This window comes from Miscanthus floridulus, chromosome 13, assembly GCF_019320115.1.
Source record: "Miscanthus floridulus cultivar M001 chromosome 13, ASM1932011v1, whole genome shotgun sequence".
Taxonomy (NCBI): Eukaryota; Viridiplantae; Streptophyta; class Magnoliopsida; order Poales; family Poaceae; genus Miscanthus; species Miscanthus floridulus.
Window position 1 is genome coordinate 79,760,457 of NC_089592.1, and position 14,372 is coordinate 79,774,828.

At 50.0% G+C, this 14,372-nt stretch overlaps 2 pseudogenes; one reads left to right on the top strand and one right to left on the bottom strand.

Annotated features, from left to right (window-relative positions):
• The first annotated feature begins 9,263 nt into the window (after positions 1-9,263).
• LOC136500546 (probable protein S-acyltransferase 7) lies at positions 9,264-10,784 on the top strand (annotated as a pseudogene).
• Positions 10,785-11,118: 334 nt separating this feature from the next.
• On the bottom strand, positions 11,119-12,972 carry LOC136500128 (uncharacterized; annotated as a pseudogene).
• Positions 12,973-14,372: the final 1,400 nt, after the last annotated feature.

The window sequence follows — 14,372 nt, forward strand, 5'->3', positions numbered from 1 at the left end:
TCTCTGTTGTGCCTTCTGGCAAGCCTCTCCCGGACCGCTCCCCGCCGTCTTCACTATCAAGCTTCCAGACAAATCGCCACGGGCCTTGTTCCCTTCGGTACACGGTGGGGGCCACACCACAAACGTGGTTGGTGTGATCTCGCAAGACTACAAGCCCCTCCGATATACAACAATAATGCGCGCAAGCACTGAGTGGTAAGAGGTGTGCAAACCTCACTAAACACTAGGCCTAAACCTAGAGCAAGCATATAAGTAGTAGTCTAATCAATCTAAGCACTTCGCAAGGCACCTAATGAATCACTAAGCACTATGCAATTGGAGATCACTAAAATGGTGTATCAACACCCTTGGTATGTTTCCTAAGTTCTCCTCTCCTCAAATGGTCGGTTGGGGGTCTATTTATAAGTCCCATAGAAAAAGTAGCCGTTGGAGACGAAACCTAGCTTTCTGCCACTAATTGGACGCTGCTGTCGTCCTGACCGGACGAGTCCGGTCATCCTGACCATTGAGTGTGTGCATAGAGACCGGACGCACTGCCGAGTCTGGTCATCGTCGACCGTACGTGTCTGGTCGTATTTGTGCTGCTCTGGAACCTCTCTGGACATGATCGGACGCTGTACTTTGTGCGTCCGGTCATCCAGTGCCACTACGTCTAGTCCTCACTGAGTTCTTGCCACGACGATGAACAGTGAAGTCCGTGCGTCTGGTCACTGTCTCGCTCATCGTTCGATCACTATTTCTGACGTATGTTGTTGCTGAGCAACTGATCGGATGCGTCCGGTCCTTATAGGGCCGCGTCCGGTCACCTCCATGGAGCTCGTTTCTTCGTGATCTTGTGTGTGGCTTGGTTTTTATCTTCATGCTTGAACTTTGCTTGATATCTTGGGTCTTCTCTTGTGCTTCTAGGGTCTTGCTTATGATGTTGATCGTGGGATCATCATGTCGCCTTCGTCCAAGTCATGTCTTGCACGCTATTGAACTACAAAATAATTACTTATAAATTCATTAGTCCAATTTAGTTGTGTTAGTAATCAAACACCAAAATCCAAAGTAAATGGACCTAGGGTCCATTTTCCTTACACAGAGGGTGTCCATCCTGCGTGAGCACAGCCTAGAGGATGTCCATCCTGCGTGAGCACAACCCCAATGCATTCAGCATTGGCACTGTCGTCCTAACCAGACACGTCTGGTCGTCCTGACCATTGAGCACGCACATAGAGATCAGACGCACTACCGAGTCCGGTTATCATTGACCGGACACGTCCGATCGCATTTGCGCCGCTCTAAAACCTCTCTGAACATGATCGGACACTACACTTTGTGCGTCCGGTCATCCAGTGCCGCTGCATCCGGTCCTCACTGAGTTGTTGCTGCGACAATGAACAGTGAAGTCCGTGCATCCAATCACTATCTCGCTCAACGTCCGGTCACTGCTGCTGACGCCTGCTGTTGCTGAGCAACTGATCGGACGCGTCTGATCCTTATAGGGCCACGTACGGTCACCTCTGTGGAGCTCGTTTCTTCGCGATCTTGCGTCCAGCTTGGTTCCTATCTTCGTGCTTAGACTTTGCTTGATATCTTGGGTCTTCTCTTATGCTTCTAGGGTCTTACTTATGGTGTTGATCATGGGATCATCATGTCGCCTTTGTCCATGTCACGTCTTGCACCCTATTGAACTATAAAACAATTACTTGCAAATTCATTAGTTCAATTTAGTTGTGTTGATCATCAAACACCAAAATCCAAAGTAAATGGGCCTAAGGCCCATTTTCCTTACATAGAGGATGTCCATCCTACGTGAGCACAACCCCAATGCCTCCAGCACTGGCATCGGTCTCAATACAGAAGGGCCTAGAAAAGTTGGGAACGACTAAGACCGGCGTTGTCACTAGAGTATTCTTGAGCGCTTGGAAAGTCTGGTCATCAGCTAGAGTCCAGAGGAAAATAGTGTGCTTCCTTAAGAGTTTGGTCATTGGCTTAGCAATGAGTCCAAAATTGCGGACAAACTTGCGATAATAACCTGCGAGCCCAAGGAAACTGTGTACGTCACGCACCGAAGTGGTCGTTGACCAGTTAGACACGACTGTTATCTTCTCAGGGCCTATAGTGACACCGTCGTTGCCCATAATGACATGACCCAGGTAACTGATACGCTGCTTAGCGAACTCATAGTTGGAGAGCTTCAACTTCCATTCATGTGCCTGAAGAAGATCCAAAACTTGGCAGACATGGTCCAAGTGCTCCTCATAAGACCGGCTATAAATCAATATATCATCGAAAAATACCAACACAAATTTGTGAAGCAATGGGGCAAGCGTTAAATTCATTGCGTCCTGAAATGTCCCTGGAGCACCAATCAAACCGAATGGCATGATGACAAACTCAAATTGGCCAAAGTGGGTCTGGAACGCTGTCTTAAACTCCTCACCGGGCTGCAGTAGTATTTGGTGAAAGCCCGAGCGAAGATCCAACTTGGTGAACCAGTAAGTCCCACCCAGCTCATCCAACAGATCGTCAATCAGAGGGACACGGAATTTGCTCTTCAATGTGATTGCGTTCAGTTGCCGGTAATCGACACAGAATCTCTAGGTGCTGTCCTTCTTTTTCACCAACAAAACCGGGGATGAGAATGGACTAGAACTCTTCTAAATCAGTCCAGCGGCCAACATGTCCTGCACCTATTTCTCAATCTCATCTTTGATTGTCAGCGCAAAGCAGTATGGTCGAGAGAAAATGGGACCGGCTCCCGGAATGAGGGGAATAGCGTGGTCACAACTCCATGATGGTGGCAGTTGGGAAGGCTGATCAAACAAGGTTTTGTAATGCTGCAACTGTTGTTGGATTTCTTGAGGCCACTCGGAAGGTGGAGCCGGCTCTGATGGCTCAGCTGAGTAAAGCTACAATACAGATCCCACTTGCAATGATGAAAGAATACCGTGCAACTGAATTGTGCTCTACTGGTATGGAATTTGCAACCACTGCTGAGCCCAATGAAGCTTCATAGGGCTGTGGCTAGCCAGCCAATCGATCCCAATGATCATATCATAGGAAGAAAGAGGTAGCACCTTCAAATTAGACTGAAATTCAATGCCCTGAATAGACCAAACAGCAGCAGGAGCAAACTGAGAGCTTGTCAAGACCTGGCCATTTGCCACCTGAACCTGAACCGGTGGAGAGAGGGGCTTCAATTTAGAGCACTGAGCTGCCACAGAAGAACTGATGAAAGTATGTGTGCTCCCAGAATCCAATAGTATACGGATAGGAGTGTCACCCAACTGACCATCAAAACTCATAGTACGAGGAGCAGATTCCCCAGAAATTGCTGCAACAAATAACATCACTTGAAGCTCAGCTGGTTCAGTAGGATCAACATCTTGTGCAGCATCTAGATCTTCATCAGAAAATAACGCCAAGAGTTCTTCCAAAGCATTAAGTTGGAGGGCTTGAGCACAACGGTGATCTCGAGACCATTTTGCACCACAACGGATGCAGAGACCCTAAGCGCGGAGTGACGAGCGTAGAGCCGCCCAACGCTCATCCGCAGTGAGAGCACGGCCAATGTCCGGGGCGGGCTTGAGTTCCACCGGCGCCGCGGACCGGCGGGGGAGGAAGAGGCAGGGCCGTCCTGGTGTATGGCTTGGCCCCCGTCGACATGTCCCACTTGCGAACCTCCGGCTTCCTTGGTGCGCTTAGGTCCTCCTGCAATTGTGCAAGGACACAAGCAGTATCCCAATTCGAGGGGCGATGGAGAAAAACAGGAGCATGGATATTTTCAAGCCATCTATAAATCTCATAGTATAGAACAAGGGATCTGTGGTACGATGATAGGCACCTAACTTATCAACAATTGTAGAAAACTACTCTATGTACTCAGCTGCGGTTCCATTTTTACGGATTTGGAAAAGCTGACGCAACAAAAGCTCATGGTGATCCTTCCCAAAACAGTCCATCATCATAGAAGACAGTCACCCTGTTCTGCTCATCTACTTTTCAGCCGGTTTGTACTTATTTCGGCTTATTCTTCCTCACAGAAACATTATTGAATCAACCGAAATCAGCTGAAATACCACTAGTGTTTCCCAACTACAGCCCGGAATTTGGGACTCAACAGAGTTATACCAACGCTTAGCAGCGCCCACAAAATGCAGACGAGCTATACGCACCCAGGAAGTGGACTCAACATGATACAAAGTGAAGTAGTCTAGACAATCTCTGAGCCATAGCTTGGGATGATCCCCATCAAATTTTGGAAAATCAACCTTAGGAATTTTGGAACTAGAATTGCCATGGGCCCCAAAAGCATTAGGATCAGAACTAGACACATGCATGGTAGGTAACTAAGCAACAGGAACTTGAACAAGGGGTTTGGGGAATGGATGCTCACCCTTGACCAGGGAAAGGATTAAGGTTGAAACAACCCCAAATCCACTCTCCCGGTACTGATTTGCAACGTCGGGCCACATCACGGGCAATGCAGTAGGGACTTCAGCAGACGGGCGCTGAGTCGCTGCGGGAGTCGACGCAAACACACCGGACTTGTCCTCCGGGTGCTTGATGCTGGTGCGCTCCCATCTGAGTGAGATCTTCTTCACCTCGAGACAGATGTCGTCGACGGTGCTCTCGACGTGCAGCCGCCACTCATCGAACGAAGCGGCAACCTTCTCTAGAGCAGAGACGCGGGCGTCCTGCGCCTGCTCCAGATCCTGGATCTGGCGACCGAGGTGCTTCTCCTGCTCCTCGAATGGCTGATCCCACTTGAGATCATGGTTGGTGAAGCGCTTGTGGAGTTCGTCGAGCTTGGTTTCGGGATTCATGACGCCTAATCGGTGCTGGCGGCGGGTGAAGTGGTCGTGGGGTAGCGGATCGAGACGGTCCAAACTGCCTACTCACCACATATCGCTGGAGTGTGGAAGGGAATTACGGCGACCGCGGATTCGAACAGCAGCTCACTGCACGAATCGAGATCAAGCCAACGGGATCCGGTGCTCAAACAATCAATGGAATCAGAGTAGATAGCAGGATGACCGAGGAACGGTATATCCGATACCAATTGTGAGCAGCAATAGAGTTGGGGATAGGAGAATTGGGGGTAGGATCGGAGAATTGGGGAAGAGATCAGAAGAACAGCACGCGAGGGGAACGGGAGTGGCGCGATGAGGAATGATTAGAAGAGTAATAGGTTTTTGGTTTACAAATTCGATATCGCCTCTCACGGGTACTCCCTCTCCTGATATACCCTCGTTACAAGGCCGAGCCCTGGACTCGCGCTCGCAGGCGCTCATGCCCAAACGTTGCCGATGACGTTCCTGTTGGGCTTCTTGTTCCGGATGTTCCTGCGCGGCCCATGGGCTTCTTCCTTCGGACGATCATGAGTAGGCATGGCGCTAACAGCCAAGGCAAGCTGCGGCGCCCCGTGGACGTGGTGGCTCCGGGCAAGGAGAAGGACGCCAAAGAGAAAGACGGGGAGGACGGCGGCGGCAAGGACACGGCGACCAAGGCGCCGACGACGGACCTGGAGGCGTGGAAGGCCGCCTTCTACGACCAGCAGTCGCCGATGAACGCCAAGTTCATGCTCAGCGACGAGAACCCCAACGCCTGCGCCGTCATGTGATTATCTTAGCTGTAGTATGGGTTAGCTAGGATCGAAGAAACAAGAGACAGACGGAGTGTTCAGTGTTCACCAACTGACAGTCACAGTCAAGTGGAAGCTTCTGGGAACTGGCGCTTCAATGCATGCGAGTAGCGGACGCAGCAGTGCACAGCAACATTCTCTAACAAATTTGAGAATTTGGCAATGTGATATTGAGACATACTCTAATTCCTACTATACATGTTTGCATTGGATTTGTATTCTGCTGAAGCTGAACGGAACAAATGCTGCATTTTGAGAACAATCGTCATGTCAGGATAGATAGGCTCCGGTTTTGCAGAGCTGTGGTGGTGGTGCTGTTTGTTTTTGTTCTAGCAGCAAAGGAGGCTGTGTGTGTGGGTTCTGGGTTGTGACAAAGCTGCTGAGGTGCGTTGTGGTATAAGTGTGATTAGATGAGGAAAATATCATGGCTACAAGTACCTGTAGGTAATCTGTGGATTAAAGCAACACGCGGCAGATCGTGAATGGTGTGTCCTATGTGAACTGTAGCTAGGACAACCAGGAAGATAGGGATTCTACGCGTGACATGGATTTGCATATACTCACTGATCGTTTATTCCCCATTTCGACGAGTCATCCAGTAACGAAGCGTGGCCCAAGAATAAGCAGGGGAGGGCTGGAGGTGGGGCAGATTGCTCATTTCAGCGTCAAATTTTGGTGAGACATGTAGTTCATGCTGCTGGGGATTTATAGGCCTTCCAGCTTCTGTCAAACATTTTTTTAATGAACAATTGCAAATCTATCCTGTCGGTCACTGGAAAGCCGATAGGGATGATATTTTCGGCCACTGGATGGCCGACGGGTCTCCGCTCGGCTTCTGGGACCTGATGAACACGCTCGCAGCGTCCGGGAGCGGAGCTGGCACAGCGTTCAGCGGTGGCTTCCCGGGCATGGACGACAGCAAGCTGAGCACGAGAGACTTCCTCGGCGTCGGCGGCGGCGTCATGCGAAGCATGGGTGGCGCGGCGGGGCTGCCGCTGCGGCACGGTGCCGCGGGCATTGGCATGGGATCATTGGACCCAGAAATGAAGTAGGCGATCGAAATCCCAAACGACCAACGCATGCACTATTCTCCACTACTCTTGGCTCTTGCATTGCATGCAAGGTAAGTAGCAGCAGCATAACCAACGACTAGGGTTCATGGATTTGGCTGATGAAGATGAGGCCATTGTGCTAAAAAAAGGATGAGGCCATGAAGTCATCAACCATGATATATGTTTATGGTGCTGCACGGTGCATGAATGGTGAACTGATCGATATTGTGTTATTGAATGGAGATTGATGGTACTAGTGTAGTACTATAGTGTAGCTCCTGCTGGGGATCATGGAAGAATCGATCAAGCAGAGAAGGCTGGACCAGTTGTTAAATTAAATGCCGGTATCTAGTTAATTTTGGCTCTGATGCATGCTGTAGCAGCCGTGTCAGAACCGTGCTTTGTGTTTTTTTTCTAGATTAAAATTGCATGGTTGGCTATAGCTCAGATTGTTTTAGCGGACAGCGTTACGAGGTCAGAGTACTGTACTCGGTTTTTGCTTTCTCATTATGCGACCGGCTAAATGGCCCGTCTTTACGACATGCGTGCGTTCATAGAGACGGATGTGCATGCATACATTGTGTCTGTGTTATACCGTGTAATCGCAAGGTGACTTGGCGTCTAGAAGGGGATGACAAAATTCTGACACCTAGGAGTAGGGGTGAAAACGGTATGGATATTTTCCGACCGTATTCGAAACCGAAACCGTTTAAAGAGGTTTAGATCTGTCCGTATCCGAGTCTGGATATTCAACATCCGATACCGTATTCGTATCCGAATACTCAAATTGCATATTTATGATGTCGATATCCAATCGTATCCTATCTGGCATGGTTGACACTATCCGTATTCGTATCCGAATCTGGACAAAAATGTGAAAACAGATCTAATATCACTGATATCTGTCCGTATCCGATCCGTTTTCATCCCTACGGAGGAGCAGCCACCAGAACCCGTTTGTTGGCGGTCATATGCATGTGTTGATTTTCATTGAAGGGAGAGAGGCCATGCTATCACAATATTATGTGATATTCATACATTGTCGGTGGTATGATAAACCCCCTATAAAATTAAAGTATCGATGCCCTTCCAACTGCTACATCTTTGAGATCGATCTTGTTAATATATACGTGATGATTTTGTCAAAGTAGGGTGCCATTTTGTTTGTTTTATTTCCTATATGTTTTTGTGTCTTTTGCCGTTGGTTATGTATATTATGAACATATTCTTTTTCTTGGTATGTTATTTATACATTATTGAATTAATGTATTTCTCTGAATGAGCTTTAAAGTGTACTGAACATTATAGTTGGTTTGGTGCATATAAGACCATTGCGCCTAAAACAGTATCATGAACATTGGGCCAATAACAATGCGAAAAATTGGGCTTTAGGTCCACGGATGGGTAGAATATAATTTAATTGGACCAGAATTGGTGCAAAATTTATCCAGCATAAATGGCTCGTCCCATACCAAACTAGACCTACAATTAGATTTATTCCACTAATAGCCTGTCTAGTACATGGGACTTAATAGGTATCAATACATTTAGTGACTTTTTTAGATTAGATAGTGACAAAAATAAAGTGTCATAAATTTATGATGAAACAATGATTATCATAACATCTATGACGAAAAACATGTTTTTGTCATAAAGTATTGTTTAACACGCATGATCTATGAACCAATTTTCATGACACAAGCGACATAGAATTCCCTATTGTGACAAATTTTCTAGGATTTATGATGTAAACATATGGCCATAGATCCACACATGTGTTGTAGTGTAGGAAATGTGGTGGGTTACTCGCTAGAAAAAACAAAAATACTACATGAAATAGGATCGCTCGCCTGTGGGGATGATCATAGATTATACCTTCTCGATGCACGACACAATAAAGACTCGACGAAATATGCTCAATGTTGAGTACAATAAATAATAAAGAGTCAATTTCAAGTACAAATAATAACTAGCCAAAATTAGTGTTAAAGACAAAAGGTATTCATATTCACTACTACATAAAGGGTAATCACCGCCGCCAGTTTCACCGTCGGTTTGCTAAAAACCGACGGTGATACTCATCACCGCTGGTTCGTATTATGAACCGTTAGTGAAATGATTTTCACCGCTGGTTCGTGTTATGAACCGTTGTTGAAAATTTAGGCGATTATCACTGTCGGCTGCTAACACGAACCGGCAGTGATAAACCTATCATTACAGTAGGTTTGTGTTACCAACCGGTAGTGATGGTCGACCCAAGGGTCGGGCGAGACGGAGCCCGCGGCCTTGGGGTCGGGCGAGGCGGAGTCCTCCCCCAGAGGTCGGGCGAGGCGGAGCCTGTGGCCTTGGGGTCTGGCGAGGCAGAGTCCTCCCCTAGAGCCCGGGCGAGGCGGAACCAACCCTCAGAGGTCGGGCGAGGCGGAGCTTGCACACCTAGGGATCGGTTGGAGCTGTAGTCGCGCTCTTGACTGCTCGGACGTATCAATGTTGATGGTTATTAGCTCCTCCTCTTCGGGTATCCTAGTATTGGTCCCCGACTTGTACATATAACTGAACATATTTTCTTTTACCAGGATTTGATGCTGCTTCTTTGTGCCTCCGGTAGAGATCCTGGTATAATACCTCGTAATACTCATCCTCCTGAACCTGAATCCATTGATGGGATCAATGATACGGGCGTTCAGACTCCACAACAATTTCGTTTGCCTCGCACAAAGGAAGTTGTTGTAAATGGGATCAGTGTGCGGGTCAAATACTGTGATACTTGCATGCTGTACCGACCACCTCGATGCTCACACTGTTCCATTTGCAATAACTGTGTGGGACGGTTTGATCATCACTGTCCATGGGTTGGTCAGTGCATAGGACTGGTAAGTTACTCAAGATTACTGGCTGTTTTATAGGCGTCCTTATATTAGAACAAGCGTTCTGTGCATGTACACTTGAATTGATATTCAGAGCTACTCTTTCTGTGTACATTTTCTTTTTTTTTCAAATTTTGTCGACTAACTTTCTATGTATTTTGTTAAGCCTGATCATCAATGTATTTGTGCAGCGTAATTATCGGTTCTTCTATATGTTTGTCTTCTCGACGACATTGCTCTGCCTGTATGTATTTGCCTTCTGTTGGGTGTATGTGATCAAGATTAGAGACGCTGAGCAATTGTCACTTTGGAAGGCCTTGTTGAAGACACCAGCTTCAATTGTTCTGATTATCTACTGCTTTCTTTGTGTATGGTTTGTGGGTGGTTTATCTGTCTTCCATTTATACCTGATGAGCACTAACCAGGTAGGTCCAGCTTTCATTCCAATTCTCATCCCATTGATGCTGCAACTGCAGTTCAGTAGTCTAATCCTTTACCCATTTTCCTTGTAGACAACATATGAGAATTTCAGGTATCGCTATGATCGGCGCGATAACCCATATAACAGAGGTATTCTGAACAATTTCCTAGAGATATTCTGCACTGCTATCCCCCCTTCGAAGAACAATTTCCGGGCAAGGGTGACAGTAGAGCAAGGGCTGCAGCAAACGCGCTCACAGTCTAGGGGCTTCATGAGCCCCAGCATGGGGCAAGCCCACTGGAGATCTTGAAATGGGCAGGAAGCCAGTAGTACCTTGGGACGAGCCAAGGACGACAGCTGATATCAGGGACTTAGAAGCAGGGCTCGGGGGCATGTTTGATGAGAAGGAGGAGGACAGAGTAGCCCATGCATCCCCAGATCTGAGCAGAGATCTTCCAGCAGAGTTTGTGGAAGGCCGGTCTGGCATGCACTCGAGGCAGTCAAGTTGGGTTCAGAGAGGAGGAGATGCAATTGAAGCGTCGGCGGTGCATATGGCTAATGCCCGCACCGCTGAAGTTAGCAACAATGTTGCCCGGAGCGGCACACGTTAGCCCGGAAAAGGACAAAAAAAAGGAACTGTGGTGTGTTTCAGTTGTGCCTTGAGGCGGGTGTTGGTGGTGGTGATGTCTCGAAGTGAACTGCCATGTGTTTATTGCCACGTCTGCCAGGGCCTGCAAGGCCCTGGATCATTGTAATCCTAAACACAAGCTTGCTGTTGTTGTTTCATCCCTGGTAGAGCATCAGATCCCTGCTGTTGTTGTCGTTGTTTGTTTGTTTGGGTGTTTTAACAAATTGATTGAAGTAGCCGACGAGCTTAAGCTCCCGCCCAGTTTGGATGATGTATCTGTATATAATAATAAGGCGAAATAGTCATTTGGGCCCCTAAACTTTCACGCAAGGCTCAAATTGGCCCCTGAACTATCAAAACGTCCACTTTAGTCCTTAATCTTCTGATTTACAACTCAATCTCGTCCATTCTGCATGATTGCTGGACACGTGGACAACTGCACATGGAAAATGTACAACTCAATCACGGCGTTTTCCTGTCCGTCTCATTTCCTTCCTCTCGGCCTCACCCTGTCTCTCTTTTCAGTACACAGCTGCAACAGAGGTATATCGTTGGAGTACAAAGGTGGAGTGTATGCCTACAGTCGGTCCTAGTCTTCTCTCCGTTTGCATCAGTGGAGGCAGCGGTGGCCTCATGGGGTGGTACGTGGCCGACCTCTCCATGGCAGCGGCTTCGACCATCCCCGGTCCCAGCGGGCTCGTCACCCCGCTGCCGCCGCGCGCCGCGTCGTCAAAAATGGGCGAGCACGACATGCTCCGTGTGTACGTCGTGGTGGACGCCTCGCGTAGGAGCAGCATAAGCACGGGGCGCCCCTCCCCGTTGCGCGTGCCCAGGACGGCCACAAATCGGTCGTCCTCCACGTCGTAGAAGTTGGCGGTCTGCACCTCCTGCGCCAGCGCGCAGGTCCAGCAGAAGAGCCACTTGGCGCAGTCGCCCACGGCCGCGCTGCCGCACCACCACCAGGCGGAGCGCCCCCCCGGGAGCTTGTAGCGCTTCCGTATCTGGGACCGCCAGAACCCGCCGTACAGGAAGCGGCAGAAGCCCAGGAGCACGCCCACGGCCACCACCGTGTCGCGGATCTCATTGTCGTGGATGTTCAGCGCCGTCATGCTGAAGATGAGGAACGGCGCCACGCACAGCAGGATGAAGGTGAAGGCGTGCACGTACATGTTGTCGAACCCGAGTCGCTCCATGTTCCAGCCGAACACGCAGAAGGTGCACGTCGCCGACAGCGCGCACACCGTGCCGTCGTCGCAGCAGTCGAACAGCCCGCCGCTCCACTCCGGGCTGCTCACCACCACGCGACGGTTGTAGATCTTGATCTCTGCGTCGTCGTTCTCGGTACGGCTGTTGTGGTCCTGCGCCGCAGCAGCAGCTTTGGCCGGCGCCGCCGCTGCGGACTCCTCCGTGTCGGGCTCCTTCCGTCCAAGCGGTCTGTATGCGGTGTAGAGGCCGGCGACAACGGGGCACCCCGTGCCGAGGCCGTAGCCGATGTTGAGCGCCCAGTCCGGGCAGTCCTTGCACGTGTAGCTCCAGAAGAGGGCACAGCAGTAGTACTGGGCGAAGCAGGTGACGTGCAGCAAGACCGCCACGACGAGCATGTGCGCTCGGTCGTGCGGGCGCGAGGCGCCGTCCTTGCAGTACACCTTCCTGATCTCCTCACGGTCTCCGTCGGGGCGCTACCGGAGGAGCAGCACCCGGTGGTGGAAGATCTTGGGGTGCTGGTACAAGCACATGATGGTGAAGAGCGCGTTGAGGATCTGGTTGATCACCTCCGTCCACTTCTTGCGCTGCTCGTTGTCGGGGATGGCGTCGTCGAGCATGCCCGTCATGAGCATGAAGAGCAGCAGCAGCCCGGCGGCCACGAACGCCAGCCAGATGATCATCGCGAAGTTCTCGGGCTTCCTGCACCAGCTCACCGCGTAGGTCCACAGCTTGTCCCACTTGATCTTCCGCACGAACGGCACGCGGAACCGCCTCCGCGGGCAGCGCCGCCCGCCGCTGTCGCCGTCGTCGTCTGAGTCTGCCGACTCCTGGTTGTGGCTACTCCTCCAGCGGAGGCGGCCGACGAAGGTGGAGCGGAGGAACCAGTCCTTGGATGGGTGGGCGCGAAGGAAGTCCAGGAACCGCCGCTTGCGCCGGCTCTTGCTGAGCGCGCCCTGTTCCACTGATGGGATGTAGATGTCGATGGGGATGAAGTCGATCAGCCTCATTGTCCCCGACGGCGTGCCTGGCTCGCCGTCGCCGACGACCTCGACGATCTCATGCCCGTCGAAGCTGCCAATCCTCGCTCTGTCTCTCTTTTCTCCGTATCGTCGTGAGGAAGGAAAAGAGACGGACATGAAAACGCCGTGATTGAGTTGTACATTTTCCATGTGCAGCTGTCCACGTGTCCAACAATCACGCAGAATGGATGAGATTGAGTTGTAAATCAGAAGATTAAAGACTAAAGTGGACGTTTTGATAGTTCAGGGGCCAATTTGAGCCTTGCGCGAAAGTTTAGGGGTCCAAATGGCTATTTCGCCTAATAATAACTAAATTATTATCAGGTTGCAAGGGATGCTGTGCTTGGTTTGCCACACCACTGCTGTGCTTTGAGTGCTCGTAGTGATATCTGGGGTGCCCCCATGTAAGATTACTCTTGGTGTAATGCGATTTCATTTTAAATAATTTTTTAATGAATAGCTATCCTGTCGGTCACTGGAAAGCCGACATGTCTCGGCCTATCGGCGCTGTCAACCTGTCGGCTCCTGGGTGGCCTACACGTCCTATTAGCATTCGGCAGGCCGATAGGCCAGTCGTCACTCCAGGGGCCGACCAGTTACCCCGCGTCCATCGGCCTCTGCAAGATGGCGAATGTAATGCCGGCACATCGATCGCAAGATGGCGAATGTTTGCTGGCCCCCGACTAGAAGAAATTGTTGCAAATTGTTAAACGAAAGGAAGATGGAGCTGCTGAAACCGAAGTGGCACCGGCACTGGCACGGCACGTTGTTGAATACTACTAGTACTATGCTGAGGCTGGTCGTTTTGGGAGCTCGAGAAGAAAACAAAAGCCAGTCTCCTTTTTCGCCTCGGAATCCGTATCCTGCTGGCCTGGGCTGCCTGCCTGCCTTCTCTCTCTCTCTTCCTCTCCATGCCTCTGTGATCCATCTCCATGGATACATGATCCCCACCTGTTCACGTGATGACATATATATGCGTGTCTCGCGAGCTGCACGTACTCCGTACTCCGTACGGCCATGGCAGCAGCAGCAGGCAGTCTGGCCTGTTCTGTTCTCATGTGAGTGTGACGGCCGGATGGGATGCATCGCGCATGCATGCAGCGACAGCTGCTCCCCCCGGCTCTATCTATTCTTTTCATGGCGGCGTCGTCGTCGTCTACGTCGTCTCTGCTCTCACGCACCCGGCCACCACAGTCCTGCTCTTTATTTGTAGCAAACACTGCATGCATGCGAGCAGCGAGCGAATCCATGCGAGCAAACACTGCCATGCCACATTGCTGCTCGATCGATCCACGCTCTGTTCGCTTGTTTAGCTATTGAACCGTGTTTTACTCTCACAATATTTTAGTATAAGTAAGCTAAATTTCAGCATAAACGTTCTGTTCATGTAAAAACGCATCACATGCTACTAGTCTTCTTCCTCCTTGCTATCTCTCCATGTCAGCATTTGTGTACGTACGTCCTAGCTAGCTCTAGTTGGGCGGCGTGGTAATTAATTCCTTAATTCCGTCAGTTTTACCTCTCCGATCCCATTTGTGCCTTTGGCTTGA